Consider the following 11,721-nt stretch of genomic DNA (forward strand, 5'->3'; position numbering starts at 1 on the left):
AGCCTTTCCGCAGTCGGTGGAAATTGGGGGTTATGGGTCAATTCAGTGTCTGGGTCAGCCCGTGGTTCTTCAGCAACATTAGGTGTCAATTCAGTGTCTGGGTCAGTCCGTGGTTCTTCAGCAATGTTAGGGGAAAATTCAGTGTCTGGGTCAGTCTGTGGTTCTTCAACAACATTGGGGTCAATTCAGTGTCTGGGTCAGTCCATGGTTCTTCAGCAATGTTGGGGGAAAATTCAGTGTCTGGGTCAGTCTGTGGTTCTTCAACAACATTGGAGTCAATTCAGTGTCTGGGGCAGTCCCCATCTCTTTTTCCGAAAGTGAACTTCAGGCACCAGAAAAGTTTTAAAATGATAGCAATAACAAAAATGTATACAGTGAGTATTATCAGTCTTTAAGTTAATAAATTATAACTGGATCCTTTGTAAAAACGGAAACATTGCCCAACCAAGTGAAAACATATAGAAAAAAAACATTAAATAAATGTTTGGCAAGAAAATATTAGACAACAAACTTTTTAACCATCTTATTACCGTCAGAAAGCAGTCGAGAGTAGAGAGCCAGGGCTAAGGCATATTTGAAGCAACTGCAGACTTCCATAATCTTGCTCATAATGGGATCATTGCTTTTTTAGCTGTCTCTGGGAATTAAAGATTATATTGTTAAAACAATACGGGAAGAGAAGTTTCACATTAGCCCTTTTCACACAGAAATTGCGTTCTGGCAATTTCCCAGGATCATTGCGCTGTGTGAAAGTGGCTTTTGAACTGGCTATATGCACAGTTGCACTATTCCTGGACTTCAGCCAGCTCCTTTGTTTCCTGTCTGCCATTATTGAACAAACTGATTAATCCAGGTTTGTCTGATTATTGTTGTTGTGACTAGTGAGGTCATGCACACCTGGATTAATCAGTTTGTCTAATAATTGCAGACAGGGAACAAAGAAGCTGGCTAAAGTTCAGGAAGTAGTGCAGCTGTCCATATAATCCATTGCTTATGCATAATTTTACCTTTTTTTCTTTTTGTGGCAGTTGATGGTTTACAATTGTGGGACTCAAGTGCAGAGTTCACCGGTTGTGAGTCAATCCGTGGTTCTTCAGCAACATTGGGGATCAATTCAGTGTCTGGGTCAGTCTGTGGTTCTTCAGCACTGTTGTTTAAGAAAACAAACTTTTTAATACTGCTTCATAGACAGTTTTTAATCTCTGGAGGAGATCGTCATCCAAAACATGATCATCACCAAATATGGCATCGGCCACAATTGTGTAACCATTGTTCTTCCCAAGAAGCAGTATTGGATGAATAGAAAATGCATTTAACTGCTTTATATACAATCCTATTAAAATAGCAACACTTTACAATAAGGTTCATTAACATTAGTTACATTTAAACTTGGTTAACATTAATGAACATCTTGTTAACATTAGTTAATGCAGTGTGAACTGTCATGGTGTGCAGAAGAAGACAATAAAGGCAGAAGATTCAATTATAAACGTATACTCACAATAAGTTTCATGAGACAGGCAGGTTAAACTCACACACCATACAAAGACTAACTAAACACAAGGAAACTAAATACTGACACTGATTAACTGAAAACAGGTGACATGATCATTAACAAGACGTGTTAAAGTTAGGATAATGAACTAATGATGTAAACATGGCACAGACAGGCAGGAAAGACGTGAAAACAGGAACTAAAGTCCATGGCTGTTTCTCAATATGCGTTCTTCAGCGAACTTGCATTCTTGTGTCCTTGCTCTACGTCATCATTAACAGTCAAAGATCATTCCAATTCTCTAGAACGCAAGTACAGAGGATTCATGAAAATACCCGGATGTGTTCTTGATATCGAGGATGCATCAAGTGCAGACTTGTCCACTGAAATCGCTTTACGCGGCAAAGTCATTGCGGCAAAACAATGACGGAGGTCAAGGGACCAACAGGAAGATCGCACACATCTCAATTCTCATACTGTAAGTGCGTTCTGTGTTGTGTTCTCGCGACCTTCTGAGTTCGTTCTTCCGAGGTCGCCTGGCAAGTTCGATCTCCACGAGGACGCAAGTCCGTTCTTTGCGTTCTTGGAATTTAGAAACAGCCCATGAGAACAAAACTAAAAGAACATGACTGTTACAGAACTAACGTGAATAAAGATGAAAAAATAGAGGAACAAATGTTTGCTCATGGTTAGTTCTTGTTAGTCTTGTAATACATTAACTAATGTTAACTAATTAACATTATTTTAGTGTTACCAATAATAATAAATAAGTTTGCTTAAAGTGGATACATCAATCTAAAGACAAATGACACTAGTCATTATCCATGAAAAATAGGGAAGAACTATTTTTTTTAAAAGTAAACTTTTACATTCAACATTTTACAGAAATGGTTTAATTAATATTTTTTTTAACAGAAATGCTCCCTTCTTGTGTTTCATGAGCAAGATCCACTGTTTCTATAACACAACTTTACTTATAACATTTAACATTTTACTGACACTTACCAAACAATAACTGCTGTTGACAATTACAGTCCTGTTGCAATTTTTTTGAATGGAAGCAGCCCAATCTGATTTCTTTAATTTAAATATTTCCCTTTTTTTATGTAGTTTTGCATTATATGGCTGGCAAGCCTTGCATGCAGGACACGTTTTGAAGGCCACACTGATGATGGCGTTGCAACTTGTGCACACCTTTTTGATGCTCCCAGGCATTTCTGGAAAGAAAAAATAGAAAGATTAGAAATAGTATGCCTAGTGTCTAATAAATGCTATATATATATATATAATGTCTATTTGTAAAGATATACCTATAGTTTATGTAACTACTAATAATTCCAGGATTGTGATCATATTTTTGCCTATAGCATATCGTCGCTGTCCAACGAAAACCACGTAAGTCAATTTTGCCGATTTTGAGATTTTTCGACGGATTGAATGTCCAGGTTCATTTCCGTACACAGTATGCTTCAAACATCTAAATGGCCAATGAAAAGTTGTGAAATCATGTCATCTGATTTTCAGATATATCCATTTGGTGTCAAAGCTGTCAATCACGCCACGTATCTCCTGCCCGGTGGAAGCATCTCGCCAGTCTCGTGAAGTTTCGCAAGTTCAGACTCGGAAGAACGAACTCCCGAGGACGGGAGGACGCGAGTCCAGTTATATTGCAAATGGAACAGCAGAGTACTTGAGGTCTTCATTCAGTCTAACAGATACGTGCAGTCCTGGCTATACTTATTTTAATGTATTTTTAGCAAAATATATCAAATGCTAAAAACCTAATATGTGCTTAAGGCAACACGTGAATACGCTGATTAGCTTTAATGTATTTATTACAAAATGAAGTATGATATAAAACTCATTTATTTTACAACCAGTTAAAGTAAAGAGCAGTAATTTACTACAGTGTTAAGATTATATAAAAATATATGTGATTCTGATTTAAGTTATGAAACTTAACTTTGCCATCAATTAAAAGGATAACAAATAACAGACTTCATATGAACAATAAATTTAAATAAATTGATGAGACAAAAAATGCCAGTTAGATAAATCCAAAGGGAATACTTTATGTTTGACTGTCAGACACCGGAGGGTAGAGCAGCTGCACTGAGATCGCGGCAAATTTCAGAAGGACTTGCAGAGATGAGGCTGCCCTCGTTGGTGTATACGCCGCTTACCACCCGCTGATTCACAAAGTATCTGTCTAGCATTACCATGTCAGTGTATTGATTCATTGTCATTTCATAGTTTGCAAGAGACATTTAATAAATTTATAATTAATATTAAATAAACGAAGCGTATTTAATAAACTAAGACATAGGCTATTTAATAAACTGAGTGTATTCATCTGTCAATATGAAACGCAACTTGGCCATTCTAATTAATGATCGGAAGAACGCGTATCGACCACCGTTACTGTAAAATATGCACGTATGTCCATTTAAACTCAATTTTGGTCAAATGTGGATTATATCATTACACTGGCAAGATTATGAGCATGTAAAGATGCCGTACCAAGTATGACAACGCTATATTCAACTGCTGTTGAAATACTGTATTTTTTTCACTTCCTGAAAAGTAACCGTTTTGGACATACATAAGTTTCATCGGGCAGCGACGATATATTGTGATATTTACACTGTTGCATCGTTGTTATTTTGGAAATAAAAACTAGAAATTATAGAGCAGGTACCTTGCTAACCCAAAGCTAACGATACTAAAATGTAACGTTAGGCCTTAATATGGACAATCAACATATCCGATTGTTATCTTTCGTGTATTTGATGTCACAACTAGGACATTCTCTTATAGCTATTATAGACAAGTACTTAAAAAATAGTTTTCGAATCCCGTCTTTGTCCGGATTATAGCCTAAATAAGTGAATAAAACTGTGTGTGTGCGTGTGTGTGTCGCAAGTTTCAAGAATGACAAATAGGATATCTACAACAATAATATTTTTAGTATAAGAGTTTTCTCTTTACAATCTTTATTTTTTAAATAGTTATAATTGTAAACACAAATCAAGTATGACAGGACATATGATGGTCTTCAATACAAGAACCCATTGATAGCCATGTATAACGATAACATTTTGATAATTGTTATAATTATATAATTTACTAGGCAACGTTACAGAATAAAAGTACCTTTGTGACCACGTTGTTTCTCCCACAGATCCAGCTCTCCAACGCAAGATCATCGTCCTAATTCGCTCACAGCCACATGTATTGTATTATTTCACTAACTTGCTGTACGTTTCACCGAGTACATAAAACAATCACCTGACTGAAATGTATATATCGTAACGTTCTGGCAAAACTTTATTATCGTTTGATATTATCTATTCGGCTTACAGTTTTACTCATAGCCCACTCAAGTCTCGGTAGTGAGACACCAGCTAGACACATTTTGCTATAAAATATTTTGTCTGGCTGTTCAAGAATAGTTTGCCATATAGTTTTGTGCTGTTTGGTACGTATTACGGAATCAACGCGATATAATTATTGTGCGATTCCCTGCCGTTTAATTTCATCAAAACCCAAAAAACTAAAACATACAAATGCATTTTTATTATAAATTGTTCAGTTTGCGATGCAATACCATGCTCTTTCGGTAAGTTACCTTGAGGAAGTGTGATGACCTTGAGGAAGTGTGATCCAGAGGATATATGTGCTCTTGGCACCTCATAATCATAGAAATAATTCTTAATTGATGTCAAAATGAGTGTATGCTGACAAGTCTGAACATCATTTATTAATATTGTCGCTTTTATAAACTTTAATAAACATGCATCTGAAATGGGGGAAAATGTACACATAGCACCTCTAGTGGATGTTTCACCCGAAAAGTGCAGGGAAATTTACTTTCAGGTACGTATTTCAGGTTTTGCAAAAATGTAGGTAGAGTAACGTATTTCCAATGAGCCTGGGTTTAAGTAAACATAAGTGATATTGTTTTATTTGCAGGCATATTAAACACAGGAATACAGTTTATCACACTCACCTATAACAGAGACTCCGTGTTCAGCAACATCTCTATTTGATGTTCCAGTTATTTTAGCTCTGTAAACTCCACTGTCTTTCGTCTTTATGTTCTTCAGTGTTAGAGAGAAACTTTCAGTATTGAAATCCACTTACTGTTTTAAATGTATTATAATATTTCACTATAGTGTCTGATTTTCATTCAGCCAGTATCAAACTCATCAGGTAGTTTATCTCTCTGTATATTCAGTTGAACAAAATCTCCTGTCTCCACAAACACAGTGTCATCGCTGTTTAATACTGTAAGTCAGAAATACAAAACATATAACCCATGGTGTGAACAATAATTAATTACCAGACCTTGATACGCTGAATCAAAATAATAACAACAAAAGTCCATGGGAAACATACAGTATACACATGATAACAGGAGGAAACACAGAATACACTTTTAATTACAGCAGAGCAACAATGAACAAACTACAAAGACCATGATCAGGACTACAATAGGATGTGATGTCATCAGCATAATAAACCTTACGTTTTTCACTTAAAATTAGTTTTAAAAAGTGTGTTTTGGTACTCGGCCCGACTCCCTTTTCCAAAGTGTTTTTCAAAAATCATGCACCCTGCCTTTAAGAGATTATAAACATACCACAGTTGTTTAATGTCACAATACAGTCTTGCTAATATCCATAGTTCATTGTAAGAATTCAGAGTAAAATCTGTCAATACTTTTTAACCTTCACTATAATTGCCCAATAAATCCTTTGAGACTATGTTTCTATTTTGAGGGAAACCTGGTTAAGAACTTGACAAATTACATAAAGACAAAACTAAAAACTCAATAAAACTCAATAACGAACATACACTCTAAACCCAGTGTTGGGTCAAAAAGGAACGAACACAGGCGTTGGGTTAAATTAATCCAGAAATTGTTTATATTTGACCAAACAACGGGTCAAAACTTTGATATCCGAATGGAAATCATTGTTTGAAGGAAGCTTTACAGAAAAAAAATGGAACGGAAACTTTATAAGCAGCAGAAAAGTCCTTCTTTATTTTTAACAGAAGCTCCAGCACTTCAGGAGGCGGCAATCAAGCAAAATTGATCCAATCACAAACATTTTCTCTCATGTGAACCAAATAAATATTCAATCTCTATGGCAACAAAGTAAATTATTATTTTAAGTTATTGTACTAAATGTAATGACACGTAAGGAGTGGAAACAACTGCAGGGGAATAATTGAACAATGTTTATTAAAAATAAACACAGAGAGAGTATGAGAGTCAATGCGGAAGTAAACACAGTCCGGTGTTGTTGTTGTTGGCAATGGTGGCGAAGACTACGGTGGAAGTTGGTGATGAAGGTATTGAGTGCGACGTTGGTGGAGTGGTGAGCAGTGGTGAAATCCAGGCTGAACACGGGAACATCCACACGAAGACGACGACAAGACACACCCAACTGAAACTGTAATCCAAACAACACGAGACAACCAACCAACACAGAGCCGAAACACAATGAAAGAATCTGGCAGGGAACAGAAAGTCAGGCGAGTATTTATGGAGGTGATGTAATGATGAACAGCTGGAGCGAGAGAATCAACACACAGGTGGAGGGAATCGCTCTAACGAGCACATGGCAGAGGGTGAGTGACAAACAAACACACACACACACATGACACGGAGGAAACAGTGGATTTCCTACCGTGACAGTACCCCCTCCCCTAGGAACGCCCCTTGACGTTCCCAGCCTGCTTTACCTGTAGATTGAAATCATCTATAAGGCGGTGATCCAGTATGTCTCGAGCAGGAACCCTCCTTCTCTCCTCCGGACCGTAACATTCCCAATCCACCAAATACTGAAATCCGCGTCCCCTCCATCTAGAGTCCAGAATACGGTTAACCGAATAAGTGGTCTCCCCATTAACGATACGAGGTGGGGGGGGGACCAGGGCATGCGGATTAAGACGGGATGAAATCACCGGTTTAATTTTGGAAACATGAAAGACGGGATGAACCCTCCTGTACCCCAGTGGAAGGCTCAGACGCACTGTTACCGGATTAATGATTTTGGTAACAGAAAACGGGCCAATACATTTGGGAGCAAGCTTATTCGAAACGGAACGCATCGGAATATTCTGGGTTGGAAGCCACACTCTTTGACCGACGACGTAACGGGGAGGCTTTGACCGGTGGCGATCGGCCTTGGCCTTGGTGCGCGACCTTGCCTGGAGCAAAGCTCTACGAGCTCTGGTCCAGGTACGGTGACACCTCTGGACTAGTGCGTGTGCGGAGGGGACCGACACCTCGGATTCCGTACTGACAAAATTAGGTGGTTGGTACCCTAAACTACACTTAAATGGAGACATGCCCGTAGATGACACTGGCAGAGAATTGTGTGCGTACTCCACAATTGAGAGCTGCTGACACCAGGACGAAGGATTCTTGGAAACCAAACATCGTAACACCCTTTCGACATCCTGGTTGGCTCGTTCGGTTTGACCATTGCTCTGGGGATGGAACCCGGATGAAAGACTAACAGTCGCTCCTAGCAGTTTACAAAATACTCGCCAAAATTTGGACACAAATTGGGGACCCCTGTCAGAAACCACGTCTGTCGGGAGGCCATGTATCCGGAAGACGTGGTCAATGACAGCTACCGCTGTTTCCTTGGCTGATGGTAATTTGGGTCGCCTTCGAGAACCGGTCCACTACGGTTAAAATCACCGTATTACCCTTAGAGGGTGGGAGGGCGGTAATGAAATCTAACGATATATGGGACCAGGGTCTCGAAGGGACAGACAACGGTAAGAGTAACCCATCAGGAGGTCGATTGGAAGTCTTACCAGTGGCACAAACCGAACAAGCCAAGACGAAGTCGTGGACGTCACGAGCCATACCAGGCCACCAAAATCGTTGCTTGACTAGGAACCTAGTTCTACTAACCCCTGGGTGACAAGCAACACTGGAAGAATGACCCCACTGGAGGACGTCAGACCGTAACTTCTCCGGCACAAACAAACGATTCGGTGGGCACCGAGCCGGGGGCGTAACCCCTTCTAAGGCTGTTAAAACCTTCGATTCAACCTCCCATCTGAGCGCGGAGATAATGATGGTCTCCGGTAAAATGGGCTCGGGAGTAGCAGTGCGATCGGAACGCTCAAAAAGACGGGATAAAGCATCGGGTTTGATGTTTTTGGAACCCGGCCGGTAAGATAATGTAAAATCGTAACGTCCGAAAAAAAGTGCCCACCGAGCCTGCCTGGAGTTAAGTCTTTGGGCGGTTCTAATGTACTCGAGATTCTTATGGTCCGTCCAAACAATGAAAGGTACACCCGACCCCTCAAGCCAGTGACGCCATTCCTCCAGTGCTTGCTTGACAGCCAACAACTCTCGATTGCCAATGTCATAATTAACTTCCGCAGGAGATAAACGGTGAGAATAATACGCGCAAGGATGCACCTTTCCGTCTGAGGATGCCCGCTGGGAAAGCACTGCTCCTACCCCCACCTCTGACGCGTCGACCTCCACTATGAATTGACGTGAGCGATCAGGGGTGACGAGAATGGGAGCTGAAACAAAGCAGCTTTTCAGTTTGGCAAACGCAGCCTCGGCTGCGTCTGACCACCTGAACGTCAAACTAGGGGAAGTCAAGGCGGTCAGAGGTGCGGCTAGTTGGCTGAAATTGCGAATGAAGCGCCGGTAAAAATTGGCGAACCCAGAAATCTCTGCAGGGCCTTGCGAGACTCTGGTGATGGCCAATCCACCACAGCCTTAACCTTCTCAGGATCCATGCGCACACCCTCAGTCGAAATGATGTGTCCTAGAAAAGAAACAGACTGTTCATGAAAAACACATTTTTCCGCCTTGACAAAAAGCCCATTCTCTAGCAACCGCAGAAGCACTCGTCGTACGTGTTGCAAATGTTCCTGGAGAGACGAGGAAAAAATCAGTATGTCATCCAGGTAAACATATATAAACTGATCAATCATGTCTCGCAACACGTCATTAACGAGTGCTTGGAAGACCGCTGGCGAGTTCGTGAGCCCGAAAGGCATCACACAGTACTCAAAATGGCCACGAGGGGTGTTAAAAGCAGTCTTCCATTCATCCCCCTTCCTAATACAGACCAAATGATATGCATTACGTAAGTCCAATTTAGTGAAGACGGACGCTCCCTGCAACCTCTCGAAGGCAGAAGACATTAACGGCAAAGGATAGGCATTCTTTACCGTAATGTTGTTCAACCCTCGGTAGTCAATACAAGGTCGCAAGGATCCGTCCTTCTTACCCACAAAAAAGAACCCCGCCCCCGCTGGAGAAGAGGAAGGGCGAATGAACCCCGTTGCCAGAGAATCAGAAATATATTTCTCCATGGCCTCCATCTCAGGAACTGACAGAGAGTATAACTTGTCCTTAGGCGGAAACGTACCTGGCAATAACTCTATCGCACAGTCATAGGGACGATGCGGAGGAAGAGAATCAGCCCGAGACTTACTGAACACCGCCTTCAGGTCGTGGTACTCCGCAGGCACGTTAGACAAATCCACTGCTTCCCCCTGAAACACAGACTCAGAAACAGTTAAACAGGCAGACACAAGTCAGGACTTATGACACTCCTCGCTCCAGCTGGTAACAGAACCCAGTTTCCAGTCAACAGTGGGGTTATGGGAATGGAGCCAAGGATGTCCGAGAACAATGGGGGAGAGAGCAGTGTCAGTGATAAAAAATGAAATTGTCTCTGTGTGATTGCCAGAAGTGATGAGAGTGATGGGTGCGGTGGTGTGCTTGATAGTGGGAAGTTGCTGTCCGTTGAGGGCGAAGGGCGCAATCTGGTGGGCGAGAGGAATGACGGGTATCTGAAGCTTACGTGCAAGTGAGCTGTCGATGAAGTTGCCCTCCGCCCCCGAATCCAGAAGTGCGTGACCAGTGTGAGACTTGGTGGACCACCGTAGCCTCACTGGAAGGAGAGTAGATGTTGTCGAGGTCTTGCTGGCAGAGATCCCGCCCGATAGTAGCCTCCGTCTTACTACCGGGCTTGGTCTTTTACCGGGCATTGCTGACACTGATGGCCCGGCTCACCGCAGTACATGCATAATCCACGGGATCTCCGCCGATTCCTCTCCTCCCGGGGTAACCGAGCTCGACCCACCTGCATGGGTTCCGGATCTGAGAGACCGCCGGCGGAGATTTCGCTGGGCAGACGGGAAATCTCAGTACGTGACTGGGATGTGGCGGATGACTTCCTACGGGCGGCAATGGATAGTCGAGCGTTGAGCCCGTTGAGCGTTGTGGGTAGCTCCGCCGTGACGATCTCTCGCTGGATCCGATCCGCCAACCCATGCAGGAACTGATCCCACTGCGCCTCCTTGTTCCACCTGCACTCCGCCGCCAGGGTCCCGAACTCGATGGCATAGTCCGAAACCGACCGCTCCCCCTGCCGAAGCTCCGTGAGGAGACGGGCGGCTTCCTTCCTGGCGACGGAGCGATCGAAGACCCTCCTCATCTCCTGGGATAGCAGGGTGAACAAGGAGCAGCAGATGTCCTTGTTCTCCCACACCGCCGTCCCCCAGAGGGCAGCCTTGCCGGTCAGGAGTGAGAGCGTGAACGCGACCTTAGTTTCCTCGAGGAAAAATGACCAGGGCTGTTGGGCAAAGTGGAGAGAGCAATGAGAGAGAAATGTACGGCAGTACTTGGGCTCACCAGAGTATTTTTCTGGGATGGGTAACCGGGGTTCTGGAAAAGAACTACCCCCTGGAGGTGAAGATGATGCGGGCGGCGTGGGTGGCGCAGTGGGTAGCGTGGTGCGTGGAGATCGCTGGGAGAGCTCGGACACTTTCGCCACCATTGCATGGACGGCCTTCCGCATATCGTCGATTGCTTTGTCCTGATGATCCATCCTAGCCAACGATCGCTGGAGAAACTCCTCCAACGCGGAAATGGGTTGTTCCCCCGCTGCTTCCATGTTGGCCAGATTCTTCTGTAATGACACGTAAGGAGTGGAAACAACCGCAGGGGAATAATTGAACAATGTTTATTAAAAATAAACACAGAGAGAGTATTGAGAGTCAATGCGGAAGTAAACACAGTCCGGTGTTGTTGTTGTTGGCAAGTTGTGGTGGAAGTTGGTGATGAAGGTATTGAGTGCGACGTTGGTGGAGTGGTGAGCAGTGGTGAAATCCAGGCTGAACACGGGAACATCCACACGAAGACGACGACAATACACATCCAACTG

The 11,721-nt window shown here is 42.7% G+C and overlaps 1 long non-coding RNA gene across 1 annotated transcript; it reads right to left on the reverse strand.

Moving 5' to 3' along the window:
- Nucleotides 1-373: 373 nt before the first annotated feature.
- LOC135765058 (uncharacterized) lies at nt 374-2,878 on the reverse strand. The gene is made up of 3 exons (XR_010540416.2): nt 2,501-2,878; nt 1,008-1,147; nt 374-637 (listed from the first exon to the last, which is right to left on the reverse strand). It is a non-coding gene; the product is annotated as an uncharacterized lncRNA (long non-coding RNA).
- Nucleotides 2,879-11,721: the final 8,843 nt, after the last annotated feature.

Source organism: Paramisgurnus dabryanus, chromosome 6 (genome assembly GCF_030506205.2).
Source record: "Paramisgurnus dabryanus chromosome 6, PD_genome_1.1, whole genome shotgun sequence".
Lineage (NCBI taxonomy): Eukaryota > Metazoa > Chordata > Actinopteri > Cypriniformes > Cobitidae > Paramisgurnus > Paramisgurnus dabryanus.